The sequence below is a fragment of the Sorex fumeus genome, unplaced genomic scaffold, assembly GCF_029834395.1.
Source record: "Sorex fumeus unplaced genomic scaffold, SorFum_2.1 ptg000035l, whole genome shotgun sequence".
In the NCBI taxonomy this organism is placed as follows: domain Eukaryota; kingdom Metazoa; phylum Chordata; class Mammalia; order Eulipotyphla; family Soricidae; genus Sorex; species Sorex fumeus.
In genome coordinates this window covers 24,076,614-24,092,118 of record NW_026606092.1, presented here as the reverse complement: position 1 = coordinate 24,092,118, position 15,505 = coordinate 24,076,614, and the positions used below count along the sequence as shown (strand labels likewise).

The 15,505-nt window shown below is 36.2% G+C and overlaps 1 protein-coding gene across 1 annotated transcript in view; it reads right to left on the bottom strand.

Moving 5' to 3' along the window:
• Positions 1 to 15,505, bottom strand: part of LRP1B (LDL receptor related protein 1B) — a 1,985,988-nt gene that overhangs the window by 1,767,248 nt on the left and 203,235 nt on the right. The gene's annotated exons all lie outside the window — the stretch shown is intronic.

Genomic DNA, 15,505 nt, shown 5'->3' with positions numbered 1-15,505 from the left:
GCACTTGTGAAAAAAATATTTCAAACTAATGTAATATCGTGTTTTTCTTTGATCATTGTTATTGAAAGGATTATTTTCATTATTATAATTTTATCCCCATAATATACTGTCACTGTCACTGTCCTCCTGTTGTTCATCTATTTGCCCAAGCGGGCCCAGTAACTCTCCATCGTGAGACTTGTTGTTACTGTGTTTGGCATATTGAATGTGTCACGGGTAGCTTGCCAGGCTTTCCCTTGCAGGTGAGATACTCTCAGTGGCTTGCTGGGCTTTCTGAGAGGGGCAGAGGAATTGAACCCAGCTCAGCCGGTCAGCTGAGCGGAAGGCAAATGCCCTAGAGCTGTACTATTGCTCCAGCACTTAAATTCCTTCACGCTCTTAATATTTCCTTTGTTGAGAGTATACTGGCCTTTTCTTTCTATCGTATTCATAGTTCAACATTTTGAACATCTGTGAGTTCCTTAGCAGGTTTTGAGTTATCTCATCTAACTTTCAAAAGTACTTTATCAGAAGCTCTTCCTGATGACATGTTTCAGGTTTGATTTTGTTAGATATTTTCAATATTATTTATGGGATAATTCAGTATACAGAATGCTATAAAGAATAACAAAACAAGCACCTGTGTTCTCATTGTCCAAGTAAAGAAGTATAACTTCTTTCCACAAAAAGACATCCTAACAACAGAAACATTGGGGAATTTAGATATGGACTGGGGGAAAATTTGTGCAGCTCATGCAGACAACTGACATTGCCTCATATATGGCTCTGGATTGGGGCTACCATAGAAAATATAGGCCCTCCAGATACATTTGAAACTCAGATAAACTGCACACAATTATATTTAGTGTAAGTAACTAAAACTGTTTTCCTGTCCCTTCCTGACAGGGAAATGTTCTCATCAATCTGCATTCATCAGTTCACTACATTTCTAACTTTATTTATTGTGCATCCTTTTACTCACATAATATATTTATGAGTTAGATGATAAATTATGACTACCATTTGCAATTTTTGGCATGTGGCTATTTTTATCCCAGGACAGTTTGTTGAGTTGTTTTATGTTTATGGATATTTATATGGCCTTTTTGGTGATTCTAATCTATGGCGATCTATGATATGGACTGTCAGTAAGGATTATACTGATTTTTTCATTGGGTTCCTCCAGGTCTCAACCACCTGTTGCACCATGACAGTGTGATATAAAATAAATTCACCAAGGATCTCCTTTACCTGACTTCAGGTTATCTGAATGTGAGGCACTCACAGGGTATCAGAGACAAAAAAATGGATCTGGGTTATTTACACCTCAACACTCCTTTTGCCCAAGTAACCTGCCCTAATTGCTTTCTTGGCATAGGCTTAAAAATGAAATTTCTTCTTGGAGTATGCATGTCCCCAGCTTAATTTACTAATACAAGCTTGTTCTCAGCAGAGGTGAGAATTGACATTACAACAAAACAAAATGTGCAATAATTTTCACATCTTTATAGTCTAATATTGTTTAGCCAGTTTCAAAGATATTTTGAAAATTGATGTTTGTTTTATGTCACAGTTGTAATAATCATTTTTCTGATGATTATCAAATTATAGCAATATTTTTCTTGTTTTGTCTATTCAATTTCCATTCATAACTTGATCATACACCTGCCAAAAGTTCTAATCTGTTGTATGGTCTTTTTTATTATTTATATTCAACAATCCCTGAAATAGTCAAGAACTTAATCTGTGTCAGCTGCATTCACTGGAAATATTCTATTACATTCTCTTGTATTTTCACTATAACAAAATGGTATCTTTTGATGCTCAGAACTTTTAGATATCAATATAGTTAAATTGATTAGTTTTCCCCCTTCATGGTTTATGCTTTTTGTTTTAACGTAGATATTTATATACATGAATTTCCTCCCCCAAAAGACTATAAATATTGTGTGCGATGAACAAATATATAAATATCCGAGTACTAAGCTTCCAACTTTGCACACAGAGAGGATAAAGTACAGACAAATATTACCCAAAGATGAGTGAACATACTTGCCTACCCTCCACTTCATATTTCCATTGCAGTTAAAAATAAAAGCTTAGCGCTACTTAGAATAGAGTGTTTTCCCAAAATGCAGTGAATCATTTAGTGTCCTGGGATGTTCAATTATAATTAAAATATATAGATATATATATATTTTTTTTCTTCCCGTGTCGTACTCAATATGCCAAATTGATGGGTAACAATGATGGGTCTGGTTTTCCTAATCCTGAGAGAGCATTGAAATGGCTCTTTTAAAATCTCAGGGCTAGGAAGAAGGAGACATTACTCAAGGTTCCTGCTTGAGGAAATCAACGAACAACCGGATGATCATGATCATGATATACATATATTGCTTTTTGGGTCACACCCGGCAATGCACAGGGGTTACTTCTAGTAAAAAATATTTAAAAAAAATATTCTTTCACCTATTTTAAAGATAATTAAAAATATTTATGATTTATCTCTCTTTTGTGAAATAATTCATTCATCAATACATCTTAGTATAAATAAAGTAAATAATGCTGTGTATATAAATAAATGTGCATTTTTTTTAATAATTTCTACAAATTTTTAAACATTAAGTGACTTTGGTTGGACAGAGTTCAGAAAATGAGTCTATTTTGAGATAAACAGGATCACATTATATTTTCCCAGTCTGGGTGAATATCAGTATCTTTCGAACAATTCTATAACTCAGACCCTAAGTCTGTAGCACTGTAGCACTGTCCTCCTGTTGTTCATCAATTTGCTTGAGCAGGCCCAGTAAGTCTCCATTGTGAGACTTGTTACTGTGTTTGGCATATCGAATACGTCACAGGTAGCTTGTCAGGCTTTGAGGGGCAGGCGAGATACTCTCGGTAGCTTGCCAGGCTCTCGAGTAGGGCAGAGGAATCAAACCTAGGTTGGCCAGTTTGGCCTCGTAGGCCGCGTGCAAGGCAAACGCCCTATCCGCTGTGCTATTGTTCCAGCCCCAGACTCTAAGTCAGATATGATAAATCAGCAAAGGGATATATGTGCAGAGTACCCAAGCAATTCTCATGGTCAGTAGTACCCTGAAACAGTTTTACTGATGTTTAACCACGAGCCTAGACAAGCTATCTCAGTCACAGTTCAGAAATAATAGTCTGACAAGTGAGAACTATGATCAGGTTCATCCTTTTCATCACCTTTAGTAGAAATCCAAGTTTTCTTCTAGGATTCCAGTTTCATGACTCAGTGAAGGCGGGAGTGAAGGCCTTCAATATGTGTTCTTCCCAGATTATCTGTCTCTCAATTTTCACTTTGTAATTCATCAGTAATATGAGTCTGATTTGTAACAGGAAGTTATACCAGTTTTGTTTGTTTGGGCCATACCGAGGGGTGTTCGGGGCTTTTTCTGGGGGTCTGCATTTAGAGATCACTATTGGTAGGCTGGGGAACCATCTGGGGTGCTGGAGGTCAAAACTTGGTCAGCTACATGCAAGGCAAACACTTTACGTACTGTACTATTGTATGTCTGGCCCCCAGTCAGATAATTTTGAAGAAATTTGTAGAGATCTAAAATAAATAGCCTAAGGAGATTTCATCAACATATTTCTTCATATACAGCCAAGCTTATAAGTTTTAATTTAACAAGTTTTTCTTGAGGCAGAGCATATTTTCGAAAAATTAATTATAGTACCACGGTGACATTAGCCTATGACCTCAGCAAGTAGTATAGGGAGACTTTTCTAGAGGTATTTTAATCTTATGTCTGACTCACTGAACAGCTAGAAAAATTTTCACTCCTGAGGTGCAAGGTTAGAGCTCCTTCAGAGTGCCATGTCATTTGTTTGACACTTCAGGGGTGAATTAGCAATTGAGCTAAGTAGCTTTTTAATTGTGGGCAGAATTTCGTCTTTTAGTGTTACCCTGATCAACAAAACCACTTACACACAGTCTAACATTGTCATGCTGACTTTGTTCAGAGGAGTCCTAGTGCATTAGAGGAGGCAGCTGGGTGGCACAGTAAATGTGTCATTTGCTATTTAACATCTCTGTGACCTGGATTTAAATTTGCAGTTGTACAAAATGCAACCTCAGTTCTCTCAGAAGGCTATTAAGCTTTTCGCAGCAAGCCTTGTTGAGAATCTAAAATACTAAAGGGTTCTTTGCCTCCCAACACCCACTCTTGTTTGCAAAGATGGCAAAGTGGTTTATTTCTCTTACAGGGATTGTTGAAAGAAAAAAAGGAATGGCTTGACTAATCAACTGATATGAATGCATATTGTTTATATATTTTTAAAATTCTGTCCACTTTGTTGCAGATATAAATTCAGAAAGAATACAACTGTCCCGTGGGTGATATTTAATCAAGCTGCTTTTCAAAAATGTAAGTTTTATTTTTTTTAATCTGTTGGGAAAAATCAGAATAAACGGAAAAGCATTAAAATAGATATGTTTCTTTCCCTAACAGCATTATTTCTTACATTCTGCTGTATAATATTGTCTTTTAGGTTATATCAGAATGCAAAAATAAATTTAAGCTATACCCTTATAAAGTTGGAATAGTGTAAAATCCTTTAATCTATTAATATTTAGTTTATGTTTTACTTAAATATTCCATTTTATTACTTCTTAACAGTAGAAAAATAATGCGTTCTTGATTTTCTTTGATAATTATCTTCCTTATTCCTGATCTAAAAGCAATCTAAACAAATTTATTCAATTTATAAAAACAATGAATGAATAAGTGAATTAATCAGGGTTATTCACCACCCAGTTGAGTCAAGTTCTAGGGCACAACTTTTTTTTTCCTTCAGTGTTACCTTTCCCTTGCTTGATCTTTTCCTAAGGTACCAGCCTCTCTTTAACGCTGGCAAGAAATAGCATTTACTGAAAACAGAGTTCTGTTTACTGTAGCAGACAAGGTGCTAATTGTTTCTAATGACCTCGGATAAGCTTTGTTATTCATTAATTATGCCTTTCAGAATGGTGGCAATCTTTTCTTTTTTTCTCTTCTTGTGTGGTAAGCCAAACAGGCACTTTGAAAAAACTTTTGCATTGATTTATTCACATACTAGTATTTGCATATTCTAAATAAATAATGACTACACTTATCAACTGTGTTTCATGTGTAGCTATTTACTATACCAATCTGGTCATTGTCACACTTTATATGTCAATTAAAAATATTGATTATTGTACCATACAGAATTCTAGTAAGCAAAAATCAATGTCAGGTTAATAAAATGAAGCATTTTGTGAAACGAGTAATTTTTCATTTCTTTCCTAAAGTTACGCTAAGAAAATTTATAAAAACAGGGAAAATTAAATTTTAAAAAAATTATATTGAATCAAATATTCACAATGTTGTTTCAACATAGATAAATATTTAAATATTAGCGAGAAATGCTATACTTTGTCCACTAATTCTTACAAATGTTCTGATTCACAACAGAATAAGACATATGTGAAAATTACTCAATAGAAAAATAAGCCTGGTAGGCTACTAAAGTGTGTTGTATGTTCTAGAGAATCTATGGCTGAATATTTCAAATAATTAATCAAATTACATATAAAGTAAATGATTATTGAAAATTCTCAGAGGTGATTTGCTTAGTCGTTTTGGAAAAAAGATGAGAAGAAGCAGACCTTATTTTTAAGTTCATTTTCCAGAAGTGTGTATATATAGACACATTCATAAGTAAGTATAACACATTTGAAATAGAAGATGAAAGATACAAGAACATGTGTCTTGGGATTTTATATGCGAGGAAAGAAATTTAGTTAAGGGAATAAATCATGCTTAGTGGAAAAGATAGCATATCATTTAAATTAGAAGGAGACAATGGCACTCAAATGTTAATTGCTTTTACTAAATCTCTTCAGCAAATTAGAAGCAAAATCAAGAGTATCTTTCAGATCTTCTGATGCTCCATGTCCCAAGCCAACCAATGTAGATTCCTAATGATTATTAGATTTCATATTAGGATCTAGGCTTCTATCTATTTTATTTCTACTTTGCTATTTCTCCATTTTTAATAAATACATGCATTTTAATAAATTTTAATACAATTTAATGTATTTTAATACAGTTCTCAGGAAATTTATTCTTATAATAATGTACTACTATTAATTTTCAGATTGTAATGTTTACATTTTTCAGTAATTCTGATCACAGATTCATACTTCAGAGTTTCACTTTTCCAGACTATCAATTGTACCCGCTAAACTGCTTCCAGGGACCAGAAAGATATTTCCGGGGTTAGAGTACTTGCCTGGCATTTTTTGAAATTAGTTCAATTCTTTGCACATAACATAGTCCCCTGAGCACTGTCTAGAATAAACCCTAAACACAACGAAGGCCCAGAAATTAAACAAAAAAAAAAAAAACTTCGAAATCCCTTTAAACACTAAGACAACAGAAAAAAAGTCTTTTTCTATGTGTAGTATAGATGTAATTACAGTTTTATAATTAAAATATTATAATCTTCTGCTTTAATTTTTAATGTGTCAACCTGGAAAATGTTTACAATATTTGTTCTGCATAGTATATGAGAATTGAAGTAACTCTGTCTGTAATGCAAAGACCATGGTAAAACAGATAAAGATAAAATAAAAATTATTAGGATCAGTCATTTGAGAGACATTATTTTAAATATATTATATTATTTCATTAACAGTCAAATTGAACAGCTCTTTCAACAATAAGCCAAATCAAATCAGCTTTTTATTATTAAATTTGTACTCAAATTCTCAATTAAATGCTGCTCATGAAGTTAAAATATGATTAACTATAAATACCAAAGCAGCATAATTTAAAATCTTAATTTAGTTACTTCATGATATATAGCAAAATACAGCATTAAAAGTAATTATTTATAAAATTACTTGCAGATAATTATGACCGAACCAAGAGGTAATGTGGTCAAATTATATTTAAATGAATTTTCTAAACCAGTAATCATTTTTAAATGTGTCATTAGAACAAATTTTTTTCTCAAAATATGAGCTCTTAGTTCCATGGTGTTATATTGTCCTTTGACACTTTGTTTTCATACAGAAAAAAATAATCCAAATTTATAACATAGCCTTCAACATTCATTTTTTCACTCTCTTTTATTTATTTTTCATTTTGACTGTTGCAGGGTAGAGAGTACAACAAAAGGTTAACTAATGTTTTCAAAAGTCTGAATATACTTATAGGTGTTATTTCTTTCAAAATATCTAAGTTACGGGGCCTAAGGGAAAATACAGCAGGTAGGGCATTTGCATTACATGCAATCAACCCTGGTCTGATCCCCAACACTTCATTTGGTCTGCTAAGCCTGCCAGGAGACTTCCCTGAATATAAAGTCAGGAGTAATCTCTGAGCACTGCTGGCTGTGGCCCTCAAAAATCAAATGGAAAAATAAATATAGAAGGATGTTTTTTTCCCTTTCAGCAGCAATCTTAATTCTAGTGCCTTTACATGCTTTTGATGTCTTTAATTGATTTGGGTCAATAATTGAACAAAGTGGTTATAAATTAAAAAAACATGCTGCTTCTTATAAAATCAGAAAAGTGAAATACACACTAATCTCTCTTTTTTGAGCTTTAAATTAGACTGAGAGTTATATTCCTCATCCACTGTAAAGAAAACAGCTAAAAAAATGGTGAGGAGAAGACTGTATAAAATACTGGTTTGTGTTTAATAATAAGATTTGAAACGATATATTTTCCAACTATTTAAAAATCAATATTTTCAAGTACAATTCGTTATTATTAAATATGCATCAAACGAGGGTCATTGATAGCACAGAGTTAAAGTGTATGCTTTACATATAGTTGACCCACTTCAGTCTTCACCACCCCTAATACCCAACCATCTCTAGGTGCAACCCTTAAAATCCTCAAAAACTGGTGTAGGGGCCCTGGAAACCCCTGTCAGCACAGGGTAAAGCCAGCACCCTATTGTCAGGTAGGGCATTTGCCTTACAAGCGGCCAACATGGCCGACCCGAGTTCGATTCCTCTGCCCCTCTCGGAGAGCCCAGCAAGCTACTGAGAGTATCTCGCCCGCACGGCAGAGCCTGGCAAGCTACCCATGATGAATTCGATATGCCAAACACAGTAACAACAAGTTTCACGATGGAGACGTTACTGGGCCCACTCGAGCAAATCGATGAACAATGGGAGGACCATGACCGTGAAATAACCTTTAATTGTACATTCTAAAATATATAGGCTCAATGATTGAGATGAAAGCTTTTTGTCAAATAGTTATTTATTTAATATTATCCAAGCACAATGTTATTTGGAAGAATAATTTCCTCCATTTGAATCCTATGTCTTACCACAGAGAATAAGTGTGTAAGCAAAATATTTTCCTTTTACTCTTTCTCTTGGAAGTTAGATGGAACCAGACCATATTGATTTTCAATGTGTTTTATTTAACATGGCTTAGAATAATTAACACTCCTGTTGTTATTATAGTCTAGTGAGAGTAAAACAAATGTCAAGTAACAAAAATATATATCATAAAAAATTCTATGTTTTGGCTAAATTATACAAGATGTTATTTTATTACAAAAGTACTTGTAAATTATCTACTTATTATAGGACCAAGGTGCTTAAACTGTTGAGTAAAGAGGAATATATTATTCTCGCCAAAGTATGTTACAAATCAGGACTGAGTGATACATGGTTAAGGTGCTTATCTTGTACTTGGTCCCCTAAGCATTGCCAGGAGTGATCCCTGAGCACAGAACCAGGAGTAAGCCCTGATCACCACTGGGTGACTTTTAAAACCCCAATCCTCTTGCACTACTCCCCAATTCTTAATATAATATTATTTTAGTGGGATCACACCTGACTGTGTTTGGGGCTTAGTCCTGGATGTCTACTTGGGGGCTCACTCCTGGCAGGCTCAGGGGACACAAATGTGATGCTGGGAATCAAGTCCTGGTAAGTCACATGCAATCGTACCTCCTGTATGATTGCTCTTGCCCGACCCCTCCAATATATTTTTGATGTAAAGTAAACAGGTCAGTGGATCAAAATTTCCTGCCTCCCCATCATTTAACTATTATATTCAGATAATATGTCAGTATCTATAACAATAATAGTAAACAAAACTGAATATAATTTTTTTTTTGCTTATATAGGCTTTACAATTCTTTGGAGGAAAATGGAAATCAAATAGGAAGCAAAACAACTTACAGTATAAAGTGTCATGAAGAAAAATAAAAAGGTTGATAAATGGGAAGGTGGTTCTCTTCTATTTTAGTGTTGACAGTGAAATTGTCTGATAAATATAATATATAAAAGTACTCTAAGATCCAAGGACTATTATAGCAGGAAGCAAACACTGAGGACACTTATAGGTTGACAGAGGCTAAGGAATTAGCCCATCTAGTGTACTATATAAGGTTGTTACTTTCTTTTTAACTGCTTTTGAATTCAAAATAAACAGGAGACAATCAGTGCAATTTTTTTTTGGTCTACATCAAGATATTCTCTTTTATAAAGAACAACTCCTAAATTTACAAACTTTCCTACATCCTCAGCCCCAATATGACCCAGGAATCTCAGAAGACTGTTGTCTTTGTTCCACAGAGATGGTTGAGCCCACTGTAGTTTATACAAACCACTGTACTTGTGTAAACGCTGTCAGATAACAATTCAGAGATATGACAGTGGAAAGCCATTCTAACTAATTTAATCCAAAGTCTCTTGGTTATATTTATGTTCTATGCCCTACAGGTCTTAAGCAATTTTGAATTAGAGAGCAATACTCTGTATTTTAATCGGAAGGCAGGAAAGCACTGTCATCCAGTGTCTTGGTAAATCAGTTTTCCCTGGTCAAGCATTACTCTACCAATGTCCCTTGGACAATTTTACCAAATCTACTTTTTACAGTAATAATGCATGGTTCTAGAAAAAAAAATATTTAAATCCCAATTCTCATGCTTTTCTTAAAATAATAAAATGATATAAAAAGTTGAGGCAGCTGGAGAAAAAGTACAGCAGGTAGAGTGCTCCCCTTCACACAACCTAAACCAGGTTAAATCTCTGAAATTCCATATGGTTACCTGATCATTGCTAGGAGTAATTCTTGAGTGCAGAGCCCAGAATAACAGCACTGCTGGGTGTGACCCCCCTAGCATTTTTTTTTCTTAAATTGTAGTTTAGAAAGTAATCTATATCATATGATAAATAATATTAAAGTTTATTGATATACAAAGCTACTAAAATTCACCATGACTGTGCTCACGCCACCCCCCCCCACACACACACACACACGCACACACGCACACTGTCACTTCTAGGCTGACTTTATTTTCCCTCCAATCCATTGTTTGCTAAACGGTTTAGTAGCACCAAGCTTGAGGGTCTCCTCTTCATACAATAAAAACTTTCTGTAATGTGGCCTCAAATTGTTCCATGTGTATGACTATTATATATTTGGGTCCTTTATTTTTTATTTTGCATTTCTTCAACTTTGGGAATGGAATCAGTAATTGCACACAAAAATAGATCACTGAACTCTCTTCTGGCGGTTAGGCAAGTTTAAGCTATTAATTACAATTGGTCAACTGAGTTAACTAGCAGTTCTTTAAGCACTGCAGCACTGTCCTCCTGTTGTTCATCAAACATCTCCATTGTAAGACTTATTGTTACTGCTAAGGCATATCGAATATGTGGCACGAGTAGCTTGCCAGGCTTTGCCCAGCGGGCTAGATACTCTTGGTAGCTTGCGGGGCTCTCCTAGAGGGCCGAAGGAATTGAACTTGGTCAGCCTGGTCGGCTGCGTGCAAGGCAAACGCCCTACCCACTGTGCTATCTCTCCAGCCTGGGTCCAAAAATCAGATGGAAAATTTAAATCACTAAGACAAAAAAAAAAAAAACACCTCTCTCTCCCTCTCTCTGATACCTCACTCCCCTTAACTTCAGTTTTTGATAAGTTTTCCAATGAAGACAGCAGGGCACTTTCTGAAGGGAAAAGGAACAGCCTCCTGCCCTGGAGGTGAGTGCTGGGATAACAGCCCCCTGCCTGGGATATGAGTGCTGGGATAACCACGCCCTGCCCGGGAGGTAAGTGCTGAAAACCCTGCCCGGGAGGCGGGTGCCAGGACTAGCTCCTGCCCGGGAGGTGGAAGCCATTCACTGGTGGCAGAAAAGGCAGCGCCAGCTAGCTCGAGCTGGACAAACAGAGAGAAGTGGTCGGAGGGCATGAGTGGGTGCGGGCAGCCAGCCACGTTGTTCTCCACGAGCCAGTGGTGGTCCAGGGGGCCCAGCACGCCCAGGGTCTTCAGCTGAGACTTCGAGTGGAAAATGTAGTCAATGATCCCCTTGAACTCAAACGTGCAGCAGTTCTTTAAAAGGAGGATAAATTCTAACGTCCGGGTATGAATTAATTCGAGGAAAAATTAAACTGTCAGTGATAATATAAAATTTTTAAATTTTATATTAAATGTTTAATTCACATTAGAAGTATAATTCAGAGGAGTTATCAGATAAGAAATGAAATACGAATCAGTACTTTTGTTTGGGGAATCACATCCACTGGTAATCCAGTTTTACTCTTTGCTCTATGCTGAGAATCTTTACTGGTGGGGCTTGGAGGACCTTATGTACGGCCAAGGATTGAACCTGGGTTTATCCAGGTTCACCCCCATTCCTGTGCACCCAGCCCACTGTGCTATCTTTTCAGTCCCTGGTATTATTACAATAACAATCCCGATACAAGTCTGATTCAAGTACTAAAATTATATTCATTTTATCCTTCCCAACTATAAGACCACAAGTATTTATTTTTGAGAAAAACAATTTAGATGATTATAAGTCATTAAAAAAATTGTTAAAACCTTCCACATTCCTTGTTCAATGGGGGTAGAGTAGTAAAAACTATTGGCAAAAGTTGAATAATTCCATTAAAATTATAAAAAAAAGAAAAGTATATGCAAGCTTAGTTTTAATGCCAAGTCAGTTGGGTTTTACAGTGATTTATAATGCACCTGCTAAAAGAAAATATATGTACATATTAGTAATTTATTTCATATGAATTGATTTGTTATACAGAGAAATGTTATTTATTATAAGCCTAACTTTCACAACTAAGTTTTAATTTCTTTCATTATGGTGGTTTGGCAACAAGAATAAAGAACTGTATCACGCTTGCCTCATATTAAACTTTTTTATGTTAACCGAACTTTTTTCAGTGTGATGAATTTTATTATACTATGTATTTTTACCTTAGTCTTGAAATTCAATAGTAATAAAATAAAACAAAAAATATATATTTAAATTTGTCTAATTAAGAAATGTAGTTGTTTACCCTATTAGTCAGTGAATTACGATGTATTAGACATTAATCAGTAAGGAGCTACTTAAACTTGCACCTTGCAATCAAAGCTACAAACTTTGGCATGGAGCCTCATAATCCGGGTTAAACATGCAGCATTATACTATTCCAGTAAGATATCAACAAAATGCATAACTGTTTTGATTGGTGGATGATCTAACATCTTAGCAAAAAGCCTTTGTACATTTTTTATACAACAGTGCTTTCCTTGATGATAAATGTATTCTGTAGTTTTCTGATGAATCTGTGGGAGAAATTAACTGTGTTTTCCAGAGTTTTGTGATTTTTAATCTCACTCCTTTGGAAATGAAGGCTACAATTTACCAGGAAGTATGATCTTTCAATATATTGTTCTTATATTTCAACATCATTTTGCCCCAATTCTCTTACTCTAATTTTGTAATTAGAGTCATGGCTAATTTGCTTTTCTAGAGAAACTATAGTCACTGAGGTAAAATAATACATTTCATAAAAGGTCCTATGTCTGCATTTATCGTAGCATATGTATCTTTCCAGGTACAGACTATGTGTGCTTAAAAAGTTAATTCACAATATAGATATGGACTAAATTACAGAAGAAAACATGATCACATAGAATTGACATTAAATAATACAGGACTGCTCTCTCAAATTAATGCCTTTTCCTTTTTGCTTTGCTGTGTGCACCTCCTGGGTCACTCTGAATGTGCCATCCTGTTCTCATTTGGTATTAGGGGCCACAGGTACACCATTTTTTCTTTCCCACTGTGTTACTGTCAACATCAGTACCTGAACATCTTCCAGTCTTCTTTAATATTTAATGCAATATTAATAGATCCTCAAAAATAGAACTGCAACATTTCAATCGGTCTTCTTTAATTCTATTCACCAGAATTACCACTGCAGTGTTCTTATTTTTTCCCCCCTTTGGTCCATAGGTACACAAACCACATTTTTTTTTATTAGTGAAGCACCATGAGGTACAGTTGTAGATTTACAATTTTTTGTGCTTGTGTTTCGATTATACAATGATCAAATACCCATCCCTCCACCAGTGCCCATTTTCTACCACCATGGATAATATCCCCCCCACCCCCCCATCCCACCCTGCCTTTGTGGCAGGGCATTCCCTTTTGTTCTCTCTCTTCTTTTGGGTGTTGTGGTCTGCAAAAGAGGCATTGAGTGGCAAACATGTTCAGTCCATAGTCTACTTTCAACATGCATCTCCCCTCCTGGGAGGATCCTCCAATCACCCTTTAATTGGTGCTCCCTTCTCTATCTGAGCTGCCTTTTCTCCTAGAATGCCCGGCTGGCCTCTAAGCTATGGAGTAATCCTCCTGGTGCTGATCTCGGCTATTCTTGGGTATTAATCTCCTATTTTGTTACTTTATGTCCCCCAGATGAATGCAATCTTTCTATGTCTATCCCTCTCTTTCTGACTCATTTCACTTAGCATGATACTTTCCATGTTGTACCACTTGTATGTAAATTTCATGACTTCAACTTTTCTAACAGCTACATAGTACTCCATTGTGTAGTTTCTTTAACCAGACATCTGTTAAAGTTTCTTTAACCAGTCATCTGTTCTTGGGCACTCAGGTTTCTTCCAGTTTCTGGCTATTGTAAAGAGTGCTGCAATGAACAAACAAGTGCAGATGTCACTTCGACTATACATTTTTGTCTCTCTGGGATATATTCCCAGGAACAAACCACATATTTTAAGCCCCCAAATCTGAAATTGTAAAAATCAATTTTTCAAACTTTACTCTGGCCATGAACCCATCTGACCTGTGCCCCATTCTCTAGTCAATCTCCTTGTCTCATTCACCCATTTATGTAATTTTCTTTTCTTTTCTTTTTCAGTTTTTTTTGAGTCACCATGTGCAAAACCGTTCAGTCATATAATGTCCCATCATCTATTTCTCCACCAGTGTACATTTCCAACCATCAGTATTCCCAGTATCCCTCCAACCATCACCCCAGCTTACCTCTATGGCAAGCATTTTTCTCTTCTCCTTCCTCCTCCTCCTCCTCCTCCTCTTCCTCCTCCTCCTCCTCTTCCTCCTCCTCCTCCTCCTCTTCCTCCTCCCCCTCCTTCTCCTCCTTCTCCTTCTCTCCCACTTCCTCTACTTCCTCTTCCTCCTCTCTTTCTTCCCTCCTCCTTCTCTCTCTGTCTCTGTCTGCCTGTGTATCTCTTCCTTTCTCTCTTTCTTCTTCCCTCCCTTCCTCCCTCCATCCCACCCTCTCCTTTTGGGAATTATGATTTGCAATACAGATATTAGGAGGTTACCATGTTTGGTCCTTTACCTACTTTCAACATGAAGTTGTTATCCGGAGTGATCATTTCTAACTATTATTTTCATAATTACCCCTTTTCTGTGCCAAATGACTTCTCCTCCAGCACTTAAGGCTAGCTTCAATCTATGCAATAATCCTCATAGCACTTGCTTCTATTGTTCGTAGGTATTAGTCTTCTACTATGACTTTTTTCTATTCCACAAGGTAAAGGTAAGGTAAAGGCCCTCCCGTTGATCGTCGATTTGCTCGAGCGGGCCCAGTAACGTCTCCATTGGAGACTTTGTTGTTACTGTGTCTGGCATATCGAATACTCTCGGTAGCTTGCCGGGCTCTCCGAGAGGGGCGGAGGAATCGAACTCGGGTCGGCCATGTTGGCTGCGTGCAAGGCAGACGCCCTACCCGCTGTGCTATTGCTCCAGCCCCACAAATTAATGCAATTATTCTATGCCTCTCTCTTTCCGAATTCATTTCACTCAGCATGATACTCTCCATGTCCATCTATTTAAAAGCAAATTTCATGACTTCATTTGTCTTAATAGTTGCATAATGTTCCATTGTGTAGATGTACCATAGTTTCTTTAGCCATTCCAGCAATCTTGGTGGAATATCCAGAGGGCCCAACAAGGGTTATCTAATCCTTGTTTGAGAAATAGTGTTCTAATTGAGAGTTTACAGTTTTTTTTTTACTTGGCAACTTGTAAATTAATATATTAATAGAAATATTGTATCACTGTCCTCCCGTTTTTCATCAGTTTGCTCGAGCAGGCACCAGTAACATCTCCATTGTGACAGTTGTTACTATTTTTGGCATATCGAAATACGCCAAGGGGAGCTTGCCAGGCTCCCAGGATCTTGGAGGTTTCCCGGGCTTTCTGAAAGGAATGGAGTAATTGAACCTGG